Source organism: Squalius cephalus, assembly GCF_949319135.1.
Source record: "Squalius cephalus genome assembly, chromosome: 7".
In the NCBI taxonomy this organism is placed as follows: Eukaryota; Metazoa; Chordata; class Actinopteri; order Cypriniformes; family Leuciscidae; genus Squalius; species Squalius cephalus.
In genome coordinates, this window is record NC_137128.1 from 5,464,533 (window position 1) to 5,484,081 (window position 19,549).

General features: G+C 38.1%; 1 protein-coding gene across 2 annotated transcripts in view; it reads left to right on the plus strand.

Annotated features, from left to right (window-relative positions):
* The window catches only part of pth1r (parathyroid hormone 1 receptor), a 97,728-nt gene that overhangs the window by 24,980 nt on the left and 53,199 nt on the right, over positions 1 to 19,549 (plus strand). The window lies entirely within an intron of this gene.

Genomic DNA, 19,549 nt, shown 5'->3' on the forward strand with positions numbered 1-19,549 from the left:
CTAAACCTTCACATACACACTCTGGAGACTTATTTTACATCTTGTGAAAAGGGCATTATACCTCCCCTTTAATATATCATGATGACTCACGAGTATTTGCGCTGAATCTGTGCAGATTTGACTTACACAAACTTCCCCAGCAAATTGAGTACACATAATAAGTTGGCTGGTGATTTGACGGCGTTACCCGCCACTGCTGATTATTACCCGCATATGGCGGGTTGGCGGGTGTTAATTTCAAACCCTGGATGAGCTGTAGTCTAGTTTATAATTGTGTCCTCTTTAGACAGGATAACATCTCCGAAAGGTGTCCTCCTAATCGGCTACAGACAAGCTGTGGCAAAGAGTCGCTCTTCACAACACGTCTTATCACATGTTACACCAAAAGCTTTTCACGAGTCCGGTGTTATTCTGCCACGCACGAGTGGAGCGGTCTGACAGCGGCCATAGAGCGAGCGAAGGCCAGATGCCTGATAACCACACGGATGAGCTTGACATTCTCCCACTGCATAATGACATCAGCCGGTGTTCCCGAGCGTTCCCTGCGTTACAGCCGGCGTGTCTTTGGCTCTGGCTTATCGGTTAAAGCGCCGGAGGTGCGACTAAAAGGAAGTGACAGCAAAGCCCTGGTGTGATTTCACAGGCCATGTTAGATATGTTTGTAGCTAGTGTCCTTCAAATGACATTAACATCTTACAGTAGCTCATAGAAATGAGCTTTATTAGAGAATACACTTTTGGTCATGGGCAATGTTTATATTACAGCTAATTACATTAGCACTCATTTTCTCAAGAGTATCGCTGCAGAACACACGGATTAGTCGTCAGGGCATGAATGAAGAGGGGTGCGAGAGCTAGAGACATCTTCTGATGTGATTATGAAGAGGCTGACCACACTTGTAAGCTGGCATTAAACCGTGGATACAGTGCAGATACAGTACAGGAACAACGGGAAGTTGATTGAATCAGAATGTTTACCTTAATACTCGTTTCTTGTCTTTCTGCGAATGATGGTGCACATTATTCCAAATAATTATTTTGTTTGAAGAATGGGTAACACTTAATTTTACAGTGTCCTCGTTACATATGTTACATGTACTTACCATAGTAATAACAGTAAACTATGCTTAATTACATGCAACTAACCCTAAATCAAACCCTAATCCTACCCTAACCCTATAGTAAATACATGTAGTTAATTATCATTACTCAGTACTTAAATATATAATTACACTGTAACATCGACACCTTAAAATAAAGTGTAACCTAAGAATTAATTGAATATACATATCAGTCCCACTAGGATGTTTTTTGTGATCAGAATGACTGATTTTGTGGTGGTATATTTATTTTTATAATTAGGATACCACATACCCATATCATGTATTATGTTAGATGTACAGTCATACATGTCGATATAACAAATAAAAGGCATAATTTAGGTATCTTACTAAAAAAGGCTAGTCCAGTTGTGTACTGTCTAACTTTAATGGTAGGAAATATGAACACTATATTAGAAGTAAACTGGCATAATTATGTGTGTATTTGACCGTTCAAGGGCATTAAGTCTAGAAATAGAGCACAGTTTGCGGTTAAATGAGGAATTGTGCAGGATCGCAAATTCTTTTTGTTGCATTTTGTTGATTTTGTGTTGTATTCAGCGATTGTGTAATAGTGAAACACTGATTCACCAAAAACCTTTCCTCTACCATAAATATTATGATACAAATAGTAATTAAACAGTAATACAGTATATATTACTGTGTCATTACTATTTGTATGGTGATATTGCATACAGTAGAGGCCAAAAGTGAGACAAATTTCACCCTTTATTCAGATATTAATAAACATTGTTTTATTTGTGATAATTACACAATGAAACATGACAAATTGTGCGACATGATTTCTGGCCAGGCTGCAGAAACAAGAGAGAACCTACAAAATGATTATGGTGTAGTAATGTATGTTTTTTTACTGTTTTTCTATTTAATTTGTTGTTACATAGTGAATAAAAACTAGCTGCATTTTGCCTAATGATTTTGTCAGATAAATATCTTAACCAGGTTTAGTGTTTTGTTCTTCCATTATATTTAAAAAAAAAAAACAGATATTTGGCTCATATTTTGATGGTTTAATTGAAGTCATAGGGTCATTAAACACTAATATCCCTTCTGGACGTCACTTCTGGCCACTACTGTAGATCGAGAGTTTGTCTGAAGCTACAGACCTTTTGGTGTTCATCCTTTCCCGTGTGTGTGTGTGTGTGTGTGTGTGTGTGTGTGTTTTCCAGACACGTCAACATTCATTTGTCGCAGAACATCTCTTTGAAGAGCTTTCAGACTCATTCTTAATCATATTTGCTTGCCTCAAATCCTTTAATTTGTCCATTCGCCCCCCTGCCTCGGGCCTTAGAGAATACACGAGTCCATCACAACACACCTGTGATGTTTCAGAGAAGACGACTCTGGAGAAGTGAGGCGTGTGCATTTACAGAGAACAGCGGCTGCTGTGCACATCTCAGTCCCTCAAACACTATCGCATCTCTACACATTGTTAGCATCTTAGTTATGAGCGTAACATCTGTAGCATCCAAAAATAGACAGCACTTAAGAGAATTAAAAGCAGATCTCCTCTAATCCGTAATCTAGCCGCGGTTACTCTGTCCTGGCTGTAATGAGCCCCAGCCCGCACAGGTTAGCAGATGCTGACCGCTGTACAGTTACACACCAATGACATCCATTACGGTATTGCTGAACGCCAGTGTCCACTCTGCACTTTACATAACCCGTCTCTAAGCTGTAGATGAAAATGAAAATGCCGTGTTGGCGGTGGACAACAAAAAGTGTAGTGTATATTAAAAGATCTTATATAATAGATAAAAAACATGAATTTCTTCAACGAGAGGGGGAAACGGGCCACACTAAAGCAACACACACTGTTTCCACTGCAGATCTTCAGTCGTATCTGGCCAAGGCAACACTGTAATTAGGAAGTAAATGCTGCACTAAGTCAGAATGTGGTTTTGCGAGCATTTCCAAGGGACAACCAGTCTTGTGGTCTGTGGTTTCTATCATCAAATGCAAATTGCACAGTTGAGGAGGAGTGGCACTGACTCACAGGCTTCATACGGCCCAGGCTCAAACATTCATGTGGTGTAATATGTCAGAAGCAACATATTCATGTCTTTTCCAGATTGTGGACGTGCCATTAAAAACACCATGGCAAGGCTGTAATTTACAAGATCACTGCCCTCTTTCTTTCTCCTCCTTTTACTGGGGTTTTTTTGGTGACGCACGCCAACAACAAGGAAGGAAAAGCCAGGCTGTGATGCAATGAATGACAAAATAAACAAAGCACACAAACATATACTAGCATTTCCATAATACGCCTCTCCTTATGAAGATGTGCGCCGCTTCGTCTGGTGTGTGACGGAGAACGACATCTTTCAGATTAGACGTGCAGTGGCTGTTGTCTGTGTTCCAGTTTCACAGAAGACTGTTAAGTTGAAGGCGGTTTATATTGTTTCTGTGTTGAAAATGGGAACCTAAAAATGTGCTTCACGTGGTTACATCTAAATACATTTTATTTGAAGCTAAAATGAATAAAATATAAAAAATAAATGCAAATTCAAAAACTGTTAAATAATGCTGGTTGTTGGAAACTAGAAGAGAACGATGTTTTACTGTTTTTGAAAGGGTTTCTTCTGCTCATCAAGGCTGTGTTTATTTGATCAAACATACTTTCAAATATTGTGAAAAATTAGTATAGTGTAAATCAGCTGTTTTCTGTGTGAATATACAGTAAAGTGTAATTTATTCCTGTGATCAAAGCTGAATTTTCAGCATCATTACTCCAGTCTTCAGTGTCACATGATCCTTCAGAAATCACTCTAATATGAGGATTTGATGATTAAGAAACATTTATGATTATTATCAGTGTTGAAAACAGTTATTTACATTTTTATTCCAGGATTCCTTGATGAATAGAAAGTTTTGCACCTTATTCCTGAACTCTCTCCTCCTCCTCCTCCTCCTCCCTGCCCGATGACTGTGTGTCTGGCGCACTGTACCAGTGTTAAAATAGCTCCTTATTAGTTTATGTCCTTTTTGCAGCTTGGAAGTATAAATCAGTTCCACTTTTGTGTTATTAAACACATTCTGCCTAACTCTTCCTTTTGTGTTTCATGGGGAAGGACGATAATACTGCGACTGAATGAGAGCGTGATGACAAAATGTTCTCTTCAGACTGAAGTCTTTAAGGGTCATTCAGGGGGACGGGGGGATTATGTCCACACACCCGTGATCTTTGACCCCTTTTATCTGCAATACAAATGATTTGGTGTAGTATCTTCTCAAGGTCAATCCATAGCTAATCCCTGTGGGACTTGTAGAGTATACAGAAATACACCGTAATAGAACAACTGATCACATTAAGATAAGTGATCTCATTGTCATGAGTTCCATTGTTAGTACTGTTGTTTTTAGAATAGAATATAATATAATATAATAGAATAGAATAGAATAGAACAGAATAGAATAGAATAGAATAGAACAGAATAGAATAGAATAGAACAGAATAGAACATAATAGAATAGAATAGAATAGAACAGAATAGAACAGAATAGAATAGAATAGAATAGAACAGAATAGAATAGAGCAGAATAGAATAGAACAGAATAGAATATAACAGAATATAACATAATAGAATAGAACAGAATAGAATAGGATAGAATAGAATAGAACAGAATAGAATAGAATAGAATAGAATAGAATAGAATAGAATAGAATAGAATAGAATAGAACAGAACAGAACAGAATAGAATAGAATAGAATAGAATTCGTCTGATTTGGGACTTCTGTTATGACGTTATCTGTCAGATTCAGACTGTAGATTCACTTGCACGCACGTGTTATGATTACCGCAGCTGAAATCTCTCACTATGAACACTATGAAGACACAAACACCATGTTTTGAGATAGACTCACTGTATTTATGTTACTGAAGATTGTGTTTTCAGTGATTATGTGTTGTTGCAGTTGTCTCTCAAATGCGTGCTGTTGTTTGTTATGATCATATTCTGCAAAAACATGACGTGAATGGTCAGGGCGCATTATGAGTATGTTACTGTAGTGTAGATTTTTTTTTATTATTTCAATGAAATTAATGTACTATGTTTTAGTTTGATAATGTATTTTATTTAATATTTTGTATTTTTATGGGATTTTATGGTACTAAGTTATATTTCCGCTGTATTTATAATCCATTTATTCACTTTTTGAGCATAGACTGTGGAATTTAAACTGTGGTAAATCTTGAATAATGTAGAGCACAGACTGAAGTTTGGTCTCTTTTCACAGGCGACACTTGGCAGATTATTGCTGAAGTGAAAAAAGTTTAAAAAGGTGAACTTAAAAAAATTACAGAATTTTACGTTTATTGGTATGAAAAATGCACAAAAATACTATTTTCAATTTTTGCGCTCAATTTTTTTTATTTAAAACACGTTTTACACTAAAGCTGCAAGAAAATCAAAGCCATAAATCTAAACAAATTTGAGCCTGATCTTTCGGTAAGAGTGTGTTCGGCTGCAGTACCAAACGCTTCCACTAGAGGAAATCCGTCTCCCATTCATTTCCAGTGCATCATTTCTGACCGCGAGGAGCACAAGTGGGACTATTTTATACAGGACCATTTAACCTTTTCTTTTTTTTATGTTCACACAGCAAGTGCCAAAACATTTACCAAGTTTCGTACCCTTCCGATGAAGTAAAAAATGTACTTTTTTTTTTTTTTCATTTTTAATAAATAAATTAAAAAAACTTAAAAATAGCCGAAGAGCACCAGAGGGTTCAGCCGCCTAGTTGCATGTTTATGATATTAATGTAATTAAATATATAGTGGTGGTGGGCATTCAAAAAGGGTTTGAGTTTCAGAGCTGAGAAAGAGTATTAAATGTAACATTGTTCTTCATTACAGAGAAATACTGAACCATAATAATGAGCCTTTAAAACATAAATTGAGCACTCAAGCGCACACATAAAGCCTGCTGCAGTGTACCGGCAAAAAATAATGACTGCGTCTAAAAAACAGCAAGCAGACTGTCTGAACATCTTAACAGTTTATTAATAAACGTATGTTTTCTGAGTCAGTGTCAGCCGAATATGAAGCTGTCGACTCACGCTCGTCCTCTCGCTATAGCAGATTCGCTTAGACAGAAGTTAAACTGTTATGTTAAGTTATGTCACTGAAGTTAAGTTAAACGTGTCATGCTAATCTCTGGGATCGTTCTCCTTCGTCCTCGTTCTCTCGCTCCTCCACTGTCGTCCAAACCAAGAACGTAATGCCCTTATATAGCGCTCAAGCTCTGATTTGTAAGTGACCCACGGGATGTGGGTAATGGGTAAATGAATTCAGTGGTAGTGTTTTCCGAATGAAACAAGAGCTGTGTTGCGTTTAATGTAGAGAGCTGTGTTTATCTCAAACTGAGTATCAAGAAGATAATGTGCTTGAAAGGTTTCACTGAGTGTGCCTCAACTGACCATTTTTAGTGTGTAAGCAACATTAAAAACTGTAATTATCAATCCCAGATCATAAAACAATATACCCCATGACTGTCCGCCTCTCTTTCCATTGTTCTGGGAAAGTTTGAACAAAACTTGCAGAAACCGCAGTAAAGTCAACTCAGCACCAAATATCTGCTTGATTACTGCCAAAAACTGAAGCCCACAAATACTGTGTACATAGTTTGCTTCTCAGAAATGATGACAAACAAAGCGCTTTGGAGCGTAGCTGTGTTTGCCCACAGTGATGATGCAAAAGCTTGACCGCTGCTGGTCTCGGTGTGGCTAACGTGAACAGTGCTGCCATGTCGGCTCACTGGGGCTGAGCTCGCCAGAGACGCCCTGGGCCCGCCACACAGGAACAGCCTCTGAAATGAGCTCTCCGCCGCCCCACATCCTGGAATCACTCATTTACACGTTAAACTAGCTAAACATTCACAACAGCATTAATCTCACAAAAAACAGTTTCCACCAAATTACATAATGACTGCATGATATGTGCAGCTTGTTCAGGAGAGGTCAGTGATTGCACGTACAATCCCAGAATCCCACACACTTACAACTGAACACTCTAAAAAACACTGGGTTTAAAACAACCCAATTTGAGCTGTTTCAACCCAAGGGCTGGGTAAACATAGGACAGAACACATGTTGGGTTCATTTTACGCAGCAGATTGGGTTGTGTATTTAACCCAGCATACTGGGTTGATTCATTTTTACTACAGTACTAGCTTTTTTTTTTTTTTTTTTACTTCATACATGAAGTAATGTTTATGGATTAACCTAAATCCGCTACAATTTTTTTTTTTTTTTAAATACTCGATATATGCTGTGACTGACTCCATAACCTGTCCGTAAACAATGAGTGTACAGTTCTGAGAACATATTTCAACTTTCTAAGCATTTATATTCTGTATCTTTTTTTGAATAAAATCATAAAATGTTCATTTAGGTGACTCACATCGCGCCACTATATGTTGCTTTGCTTTAAATTAAATGATTTATAGAACAATAGCGAATTTATAGATAAAATAAAATGTACACAAACCTGTATTTTACCGAAGACATGCAACAATTTGACGGAGCTGCACTGCTCTCTCCTGAGGAGGTCGCAAAAAGCCCGCAGTAAATAACTCAACCCCTGTGTTATGTCTGACACAGGATCTGGGTTACACAAAAACTACCCAACACTGGGTTGTTACGTCTGACCCAGAATCTGGGTAACACAAAAACTACTCAAACACTGGGTTGTTACATCTGACCCAGGATCTGGGCTACACAAAAACTACCCAAACACTGGGTTGTTACGTCTGACCCAGGATCTGTGTTACATAAAAACTACCCAAACACTGGGTTGTTACGTCTGACCCAGGATCTGGATAACACAAAAACTACCCAAACACTGGGTTGTTATGTCTGACCCAGGATCTGGGTTACACAAAAACTACCCAAACACTGGGTTGTTACGTCTGACCCAGGATCTGGGTAACACAAAAACTACCCAAACACTGGGTTGTTACGTCTGACCCAGGATCTGGATTACACAAAAACTACCCAAACACTGGGTTGTTACGTCTGACCCAGGATCTGGGTTACACAAAAACTACTCAAACACTGGGTTGTTACATCTGACCCAGGATCTGGGTTACACAATAACTACCCAAACACTGGGTTGTTACGTCTGACCCAGGATCTGGGTAACACAAAAACTACCCAAGCACTGAAAAAGTAACCCAAAAAATTTCCCCAAAAGGCTTAACCCAGGATTTGGGTACAAAAAATAGCCCAAGATTGTTTAGAGTGAAGGCAGGACCTGAGAATCTAGAGACCAAAATATTCTCATAAATTCATATTTCCTTCAGAAATGTATAAATCTATATGTTACGAACTGAACATGTAAAACTTTCAAAACTTTCAGTCTTTTTGTCCCTTACCACAGTTTTGTTGCAGTAACAATCACTGTAGCACTTACAATACATGATTTTGTTGTAAACTGTGGTTACCATGGTACATTATTAGTGAGGGTAATCTAATATAAATCAGTATGTGGGTAGTTGTCATATGATCACTGTCATGTTGAAGACTCTTAGTTTGTATTTTCTTTCCTCGGTGTTGCATTCTTCTCAATTCTTCCTGTGTTTAATCTGTTCCCTCGGTTAGTCACTGGCTGTGTGCCAGTGAAAATTTGGTCTGTTCATCAGATTCATATGTAGTGCTACAAATACGTTTTAGTCTGTAAAGTTGACTAATCTGTAAACTGCATTTGAGAGGGGTTGGATGATGATCTATTCCTAATATCGTGTTTTCATCCATAGGTTTTCGATACTTGGAAGTTTGCAATAAACCATCTATCTTAGTCTTTATCTTAATCTTAACATCCAAAAATGTATTTTACATATCAAACATCTAATATTTAGCATTGATCAAACTTGTTGATCGACGGAGACAGAGAATGAATTGTTTAAATAGTAGTTGGAGATGTTGGATTGCCTCACACACTGAAGAAAGCCTGAGAGTGTTTTTCCTCCATCTGTAAAATAACAAAAAAATAAAAAAATATATCACAGTTGAATTTTTAAAACCTCACATTTCAGCCTTTAAAACAGGATGAGTCAAAATGATAAATTATTATTTATTTTATCTTTTGTTTTAAAAGACAAACTTTTTTCCTCAGAATTGCAAGTTTATATCTCATAATTCTTCATGACACACAATTGCGACTTTATATCATGCAATTCTGACTTAATATCTCACAACTGCGTGTTATAAAGTCAGAATTGCTGGATATAAACATGCAATTCTTGAACTCTGTCACGGAAAATGTCTATAAACCTTGATTAAACCATTTAATAATCAAATTAAAAGGAATGTATCCCTGTATGATATTACGCTGTACCCACACTGAACCAGCGGATTGGAAAATGGATGGATGGATGATTCAGCTGCGGCTCATTCAGTGCAACCGTCGCAGTGCATTATGGGTATTCTCTAGCCGTTGAGCATACATTGGTTGTACATTCGTTATTGTGGGATTGAATGAGTGCACTGAATAACGTCCACTATGGTTTCGGACACCACTACTAATGGCTGTCTCCTCAACAATGCCATATTTAAGGGTTTAGGGGGCGATTTCAGACACAGCCATTGTTTACCTGTGTCATGTTTAGTTCTTCGTTCACTTGGCGTATTTATACCTTTGTTTGTCAGATGTCCCTTGTACTAATTACTTCAGTGTATAATTACACCTTTGGCAGGACTTGTGCAAACCAGGCCAATTAAGCAATTACGTGTCATTCTCCTTTTTGTGTTATACAGTACATGCAAAAGTATTATTACAATCCATTAAATAATTATCCTACATTATAAAAATGTCCATAGATCAGTTAAAGCGTTAGACACTTGTTATTGTCTTCATCGGATCAATGCCCTTTAGCGGGAAAACATTAGAAGTTTTCAAAACCAAGGTCCGAAACAGAACGACGTAACAAAGGCCACGCCTCAACTATTCCTCTACCACACGTTACAATCACATTATTAGTTCTACCATTCATCTGAGGAAATATTGCTATAAATGATAACTTAATGAGGTACGACTCAAAATATAACAGTGTGCAAATCTGCAGAAACCATGTTTGCTTTAGTATTAATGGGTCAGGCAGAGTCAGCAGCCTATTCATAAAATTATAAAGTCACACAGTGCCAAGCTGGATATCTTTCTGCTCTCTTAAGCCTAAATACAGTAAACTCAATATTAGTTGAGGTGTTTCCTTGAAAAGACATAAATGCGCGGTGTCATTCAAACACAGGGAGTGCAAAACCCTGGCGTATTTATACTCTGTGTATTTTTCTCGTTTTCTTCCTGGACTGCCTCCAGCGCTGTTTAACAAAAAGAAGACTGTTTTGAATGAAATGCTATAAATTAGAATATCTCAGCTTCCCCCTTGACTCTAATGTTTACTTTGGTGGCTGGGAGTCAAGCCAATGGAGAAGGAATAGTTTTCAGAAATAATTGTGAGGCACAGACTAATTACTTGTGATCCGCCTCTGGGGAAAGCTTAATCCCGATTCATGCTCAGTATCTTGATAGAGTGGAAAAGACGATCGCTTTCCTGCCAGTTATTGTGTGTTGTTGCCAGCCAGCCTCACAATCGGCGGTCTGTTTGGCGTAATTGAGGAACACCTCGCAGCGATGACGAACCTCTGTATCTCTGCATCTCTGCATTGTGCTCCGCTTCAATTCAATATTCTCAGAGCAGTGTCAACCAGCTATGAATGGCACCAGGATGATATACATCCGATTGGATTAGACTCAGGAATGCCGTCCTCAAGAACAGCTGCTGACTGCTGGCGACTCTCTTGAGGAAGTAGCCGTTTGCGTTTAGCGAGTGAGGTCAGACTTGTGTGACCCCGTAACATAAAGCCACGTGTGTATCTTGACAGGGGATCTTGTTTTCATTAGCTCTGGCCATGAAACTGAATCGTATCAAATGCATTCTCTGAAGAAATGTGAATTAAGCAGGAGTGAGAATGTATTCGCTGTCTGCAGATGCATCTTCTGTTTTAACTGGCCAAATCAGGTGACCAGTCACACCCAGATGCTAATGATGTTTGTTATGACACTCTGAAATGCAAAATCTAGGAGACTGAGGGGTGAATTCACAAGTTCACAGTACCTGTGGTGACATTTCTGTTAAGTGATATTAGGTTTCTTCTTGTACTTGCGCTTTCAAAGTGAACTGTGCAGTGAGTGGCGTTAAAAGCCTAAAGAGATGAATGTGAATCTGGCATCGCTTTATTGTGTTGGTTGCATGGCTTGCGTAGGCTAGTCAGGTAGTCGACTACTTCAGCTAGTTTGAGGCCATTGAGAACTCAAGGACGCAATCATGACAAAACGACATGCTTGTTTTTCTCAAACTAGCGAGCCGTGACTGCGACCAAAGAGAGTTTATGGCAGGAGGACGATGCCGGTGAATAGACCACTTTCATTTTTTTTTTTTTTTTTACAAAATAGGTAGGGTTGGGTGTCATTTGAATTTTAACGATTGTGATTCCAATTCTTATACATTTTCTAATTCCAATGAGGTAAAAAAAAAAAAAACCTTAGATATCATTCACATTTATTCTAAGTCTTAATGCAAAACATTGAATTGTAGCTGACTATCATGAGCCAGAATCAACAGGCTAAAGAACACTTACACAAGGAGCGTTTGCCTGTGGTTTAAAAATATCATAGACATATCTAGTCTAACTAATATAAATTTCAAGCATTATTAAAGACAAGTAAACACTCAGTAATTAAAAAAGAACAAATTAAAATTAAAATGAGCAATCGCGCATATAAACACAACTGAACAAAGATACGATTTCCAGGTATTCAGGTTCAGAAACTAATCAAATGTCAAATAACACTGCACTTAATGAATTACTAATATAGTTACAAAAGTTATTCCGTCAAGAACAGCAAGTGAATTGTCTCTGTCTGTTTTTGTTTGATTAGTGTTGTTATAGAGACGGCAGCAGGAAGATTAGGCTGCTGTCACTTTACGGGAAAATACATGCAAATCTCACTGGCCAGTGTTCATTGGCTCGTTCTGTGACCACTTGGAGGTGATTGGGCTCTCAGGCGAGGCCCCATGACGTCAGTTCCGACGTAACGTCAAACGTGACTGACTGAATAGGAACTCAGTTCAGTTTGGCGCTCTGTCCAGTATGAGCGCGCTATGGATGTGTGAGCAGCAGAGAAAACAGTGCGCGGGTCTTCTTGCACTTGAATGGTTCACAGTCACATTAAAACGCACACAAAGGAATTGATAAGAGGAATCACACGTATCTGATTACTGACCTTAAGCATCCGATTCCAGAATTGGAATCGATTCTCGATTCCCAACCCTACATAAGAGACGTAATTGCTGCAAACATTGGGCTGTCAACTAATAAACACTCGTTGACACTATTATTATTATTTTTTTAAACAATAATATAAACCACAAGTACTGGAGTATTGTTTTGACAGGTAGCCGACTAAGATAAATCAGTGCAACCACTAGTCAGTTGTTGTATGTGTCTCAACAGTTCGGAAATGAAATAGGTTAAAAGGTTAAAGCTCTATCGCATTTGGAATTAACGTACCATCTACACTAAACCCTAAACACCATAGTGTAAACAAAAGCAAATGAGAGATAACACAGCATTACTTATGCAACCAGGCCGTTGTTGCTTGCTTCTGCAAAATCAAAAATGAATGGCTATGCTCTTCTTAATTTTGTCATTTCATCTGCATATTAACATTTGTACATTTGTAGTCAGTCCTGTGGAAAACAGTGATCTGTGGCATTCTAGTTGAATATCAACGTTTTTATGTAATTTGTTAATGTGGATTCAAGGACACATTCATGTTTTTATTTTGAAGTGAAAATATTACTTCAAAAGTTTCCCAGTATTGGCACAGACAATTTAGATGTTTTTACTAGTGCTATTATTTTAAAATGTAATACATATTGTATCCCATGTTATTTATTCTGTAATTCTAGTAAGAGTTAGATGTGCATTTCAGACATTCACAACTTTTAGGCTAGTTCGCTGAATTCACAGTGTTGCTATTAGAACATATCCTAAATGAAAATATGGACAGTAAAATATTCATTCATATGCCTATATATAAGTTAACATTCCAGATCAATCTTTAATTGGGGGTTTTCTTTGTCTGTCATCGGTTATTGAAGTATTCAACTAAATTTAAATAGAATAGTTGATTTAAAAAAAACAAATGTTGATTGGAACAAAAAAAAATTGCACATTGGCTGATGCGTAATATGTCACAATGTACAATCTTAAATCTTGTATCTGTTTTCTACTTTGTGAACTGTAGGTTTGAATGTGTTGTCCTGTTTCTCTCTGGACTTGCCTCTGCACAACATTAAACCAGTACTGAGAAAATGTATATCTTGGTCTTCTTTCCTGCCTGTTTGGATTGGATTCTGGAATATTCTATATTGGCCCATCCAGAACACAAAACAAGTTGTGTCTTTCCCATATTTACTTGTGGCAAAATGTTGTTCCATTTGTGGTTGTTTACTGTGCGTAGCCATAAATGTCTCTCCTCTGTACACCCTTTCAGTGCCCAAAATATGACTTCCCTTCACCTCCTTACTTGAGAAAAGAGAAAATATTGATGGATAGAATATTATGTTTACAGATGCTGCCAGTCGGTGGGGTCAGATGTTTCGGCGTCAGAAATGCCCAGTCTGGCGTGGAGGTGGAAAAACAGGGCTAGAAAGGATGATGTGATTGAGACTATGATTGCCACTTTGAAGCAGACAATTTGGGTTGGCTGACTTCAATTTACTTTGGATGAGTCACATGCTTGTCTGTCTCTACTACTCAAGCTGACAGGAGGAAGTTAGTGGTGCTTTTCTTCACTGAAAACCCTCTTAAGGAAACCCTACTGTCTACTGTCTCAGAAGAGTGCAGTTACGCCATCTACCAGTAAGGGTTAACGTTTTCAACCCCTCCCTTCAAACAGCTGACTCCGTTACATTTTTTCACTTAACTCTTTCCCCGCCATTAACAAGTATTTACGGCGATCCGTGTTTTCGCTGTCATGCGGTAGGGGGCGCTGTTACACATCTTCTGAAAGAGTGCAGCTTCTTGAGTTGCAAAAACAAGCAAAGAAGAAGATCTGCGTAAACCAGAAGAAGTGGATAGACAGCTTTTCTAGTAGCGAACTACTTTTACGGGATTAGCGCGACCAAAAGCTACATTACTTTTCGTGTTTTGACGAATCTGCAGTTAACTGAAGCAGCACAGCATCTTCTTATTAATCACAAACTAAAACTGTGCATTTCCTCCATCTATTGTTATATCACACATCTTGCTTATTCACCGAGATCGTCTGGCGATTATGTAAAAGACGTGGGTTCGCTGGGGTTGATATTTTACATAAATCGACGAGTAAATCACTTTTATATGTGATTTATGCGAACCAAAGATTAAAACAATGTCTGTGTGGAAGACTTCAAGCACATACAGGTGAATCATAGCCTTTTAAAATTGATTCATTGTCCTGCTTTATTGCAGTCTATATCAAATGTCAAATATCTTTTTTGTGTGGAGGGAACAGGCCTTCAGAGATTATATGAAAATGCATGATATTTCAGCTATTTCAACACATTCCACTCAGGTCCGTCTTTCTCATCCAAGGACACAGATTTCTGCTGTGCTCTTTTATCATGCCTTTATCGTCTCTGGTTTTTCTACCTCTGCCTTTCTGGAAATAAAATAAAAGTGGCTATGAGACGCTGGACTCATTATCATATCCAAACATGGCAGTGCACAGTAGAGTTGAGAGTCACTCGACCACTCGGTCGTAAGATAAAAGACATGCTATTCATTTCATTAATTTGGGATTTTGGCCTGGCCATTTGGAAAATATTGTGATTAAATTTAATGAAATCCTGCCTGGCTACTGTGCTTATATAAGTGTGAAATGTTGACTGCCGTGTACCGTGAAAGGTAAATGTTTTTAGACACAAAAAGAAAATGTTGATTTAATGCCTAAATTAGAGCTACTGCATTCGAGTCAAAACTACTGGACATTTTCATATTTATCCATCTTGATTAATGTCAGTCTGACTTCCAACTACATTTCTTCATGAATGTCAAATATCAGGTGCAAATGGACACCCATAGTAATCCAATGCATTATATTCATAAGAAAACAAGCTAATCTGTCTTAGTGAATAGACGATATGCAATATTAACTCATGGTTGTCTGACATTACTGATTATGTGTCATTTCTGTGTCACCAAATGTTATAACTACATATTCTAATGCTTGCATTGCAACAAAATAGCAGTTTCAATTGCATTTGTTGACCGAAGAAACCCCATTGGTCAACACAAAGCCTCCACAAAGTCCATCACTCCACAAAGCCTCAGTGTTTAGACCGTTCAGGAGAAATCAGCCGACGAACGACTTGCTTCCCGTCCCTGCGTTTTATGATTAGATAAAAGAAGGTACTGTAACATCCAAAAAATGACATACCATACCTGTGAAGAATGAAAACAAGCCTGTGCTTATAATGAAATATTCACTCTTGAATCCTGTAGCGACCTTCAGCACTTTTCTATTTAAAGGGGTGGTGGATTATGATTTCACTTCTCTAACTTTAGTTAGTGTGTAATGTTGCTGTTTGAGCATAAACAACATCTGCAAAGTTACAACGCTCAAAGTTCAAAGCAAAGGGAGATATTTGCTTTTAAATAAATCGCTTTTTAAGGACTACAACAAACGGCTGGTAGAGACTACACCACATTCCTCCCCGGTTAGTGACATCACTAACCCCAATATTTACATAAACCCCGCCCCCTGAACACGCTTTATAGATTATCATGAGAATATGCTAATCAATGACTAGAAGATAACTACACATCAGCTACATAAATTCATCAACTAACCCTTCAGAAATGTCCTGTTGCTTCTACATGTTGTCACTTCTTCTCGAGTCTCTCCATCTTTGTCTGACTCCGGTTTGAACATAAAAGGCTAAAAGTTTAAGTGTTCATTGAGGTGTATGTTCCTGTAGATAGATGCCACAAGGCTTTACTGTTGATCATACTGAAATGGGATCCTCCGATCGGAGAAGTTGCCGTCTCCGTGAAAATGAAACATGCTTCTTTTCAGTCGTGCCTTGATTCTTAATAGTAGGATTTTAAAATGCCACTGTAGGAAAAATACTCGCTGCATCCGAAACTGATACTCAACGTCCTTGCACACGGAGTCCGAAATCCTCGTCCGTAATTTTTGCACGTTAAAAAAATAAATACGACCTCATGTTGTGTCAATCACGTTTACACACTGCCTCTGAAACTTTCATCCGTCATAAAAAAGTTTCAAAAATCGATTTTCTGTGTTTTTCACATCCGTAGCGAGCACTTTGAGAGGTGTTTAGACAGTTCAGAGCCACTGAATGACGAACACGAAACAACGCTTATGAAAATTTCGGACTCAGTGTGCAAGGACCTTTACTTTGAGGCCGTTAAGTATGTTGTACTACAATATGAATATGGGTAGGATGAATGAAATCTGGACGCATGTTGTCACTGTCACATGACCTACCAGAATCAGTTGTGTCGTTCACAATTCGTCTCCCGTGGCCTTATGGGATAGGAAGAAAATAGTGTCATAGTCCAGCTCAAGTAAGTTCAGTGATGTTCACTTTTGTTGTGAAAAAAAGTAAGTCAGCCAAGCCAGTGCCATTGATATGAATGTGCACTGTATGCTGAGCACAGATCTAATGTACGGCAGGGTTAGTAAGAGTGCTGTGCTAGTATGCCATGTTAAACCACCAGTGAATGCTTACAGATAAAGAAACTGCAGTCAGGTCTATCAAACACCTTCCCTGAGACAGAGATCAATATCCTGAGATCTAAACAGTGGCTGGAGCTCAGCTGTAATCAGTGTTGACAAGCTCTTAGCAAACGCAAGGTTCATTTTCTCTGTCAATGCAAGAAAAATTAATTCCATCTCATAAGCAGCGAAACCGACGAGCTACGCACTATAATCTCTAAGGGCCTGATGTGGCTGTTTTTCATCTATAAATAGCACGCATGCTTTGGGTAAATGATGATGATGATAGTAAATCGGTGGTTCTCATATAACCGTAGCTTGTTCAAGAACAGAACGTCTAATTATGGCTGTGAGCAACTCTTCCAGCTCGGATGTGTTTTATTCTTTAAGATATGGATTTCTGGACATTGTAAGGCAAGCTAAATCCGAGTGCTGTTGATGGGAAAGCAGTTCTATGTAACAAGAGTTGGCAGTTATTAGTTAGCATTAAAGAAGGAAATAAAATATAGAGGTTGAGAAAATAAATAAATAAATAAACAATGAACTCTTGTTTCCAGTGAATAACTGAATACACTATCCCAAACATGGGATTTAACATAAGGAAAACTGCTTCAAGACCATTAGCTTAAAGACTCCCTGCAACTCCTGAAACGCCTCCATTGTAGTCTTGAGTTTCTTCCGGGAACGAACACGTCACAATATTCCTCATTATAATAATTCATGCGCAGAATAAAGGGGCGGGGCCTGGTTGAGTTAGTTAGTAGTGTGTTAAACTGGCGGTTATGGGAAGGGGCGGGACATTTCCCAAACACACTCGAAGCGCTTGACCAATCACAACACACTGATCCAGCCGACCAATCAGAGCAGAGAAACGCTGACTCGTTGAACTGCTGATAACGACTGAACTTGCGACCACAGTTGGCTAACGATGCTTTCGGGAAACACACTGACAGACTGGGATGCAGCAATGTCAAATATGCATGAAAGCCTGAAAAACTGTTCTAGTAGAGCCCAGAAATTCCAGGTTTCCCAATGGATAACTGTGCGCATAACTGGAAATAGTGGTATTTCCGGCATGCTGTAACAGTAGAGAGGAAAGGAAATTAAAGAGATAAAGGGGAGAAAATGTAAGCCAAATGCAGAGTCACACCTGCACTGGCTTCACTGCTCAACGTGGACAAAGCACGCCTGAGATTTTACATAAACTTATCCAGCTTATTCCTGACGAGCTGACTGCGTGTTGAGTTATGGGAGGCACTTCCGGTTTGGGGAACTTCCATTCAAAAAGACTGAAACTAATCATTTCAAATCACAAGGTTGCCCTACAAATAAAGCTGATCCATCAGTTCTCCTTCATGTTTTATTAATTTCAGACATCATGAGAATAACATTACACTTGGTATTTTAACGTGACAAGAATATCTACGGCAAGATCTCCTTTCAGTCACTGCGTTCTTTTCCTCGTGATTATTTTCTTTTTTCCCTTTGCATTCCTCTGTAATAGTATGAAAAAGGACAACATGTACTGCACATTTGTGGTCTGTTCATCACTTCAATCACTTTAAATAGTGTCATGCATTGCTGAAGTAAATGAACATATTTGATTAAGGTAACATACTGTATGTTACATAATACAGATATATATTACTACAGTGATATTAAACCCGTCGTGCTTTTGGGGTTATTCATGTTGATGCTTTTACACTTTTATACTTTTTAATGTCCTTTTTGAAGGGTGAGTAGAATAATGTCATCTCATTGTACCCAGTTTTAAAAAAAAAATATATTATTGGGTCATAGTGATTTTGATTCACTAACAATAGCCTTTCCCTGATTGTTTACAGCTTAACGGAAGTTACACCCATATTTCGCGCAGAGCATCATGGGGTGTAGGGATAAGGTGGATAATTGGAAATAAGAATATCACATAAGAATATTACATACAGCACTTTCATAAACCAAAAGCCCAACTGAGATAGAAAATGAAGAACCTGTAGAGATTGTTAGATTGAATCTCCACAGCAGGAATATTGGATCCCATCTCTTTACATTATCCTGTCAGAAATTATTTTTTTGTATTAGAGATTTTTATCTGATTCATAAAATCAGTGAACAAAACCGTATTAACTAAAGGTATATTTTTTAGCCTGAGAGGAAGAGCAATAAACAGGGTTTATTGAATAATCTTAGTTGTGTATATGCTTCAATGCTTAGACTTCATCTGAACTTCATCTCTACTTCGTCTGGCCAGAACAAATCCAACAAGTGTTATCATACCAAAGCACAAGCAATGGAAAGTTTTACTGCTTCTCAACATTGTCCTTAAAACCTTGAAAGAGACTTTTCTCTTATCTCTTATGAAGACAAACATCCCTTCAAACCACACTGTCATAAGATTAAACAACAATAGCAAGCATTGCAAGGAAAATAAAAGAATAAAGATGAACAATTAGATGATTAAATTGGATAATAAATTATTCAATTATAAACGATTATGATTAAATTATTATAAATGAATAAAAAGGATAAAGAAAACAACACAGATGTATGGTTGCTCTCTTGAAGCTACACACACACACACACACACACACACACACACACACACACACATGATGCTATTGAGAATCCTCAGATCCTTCAAG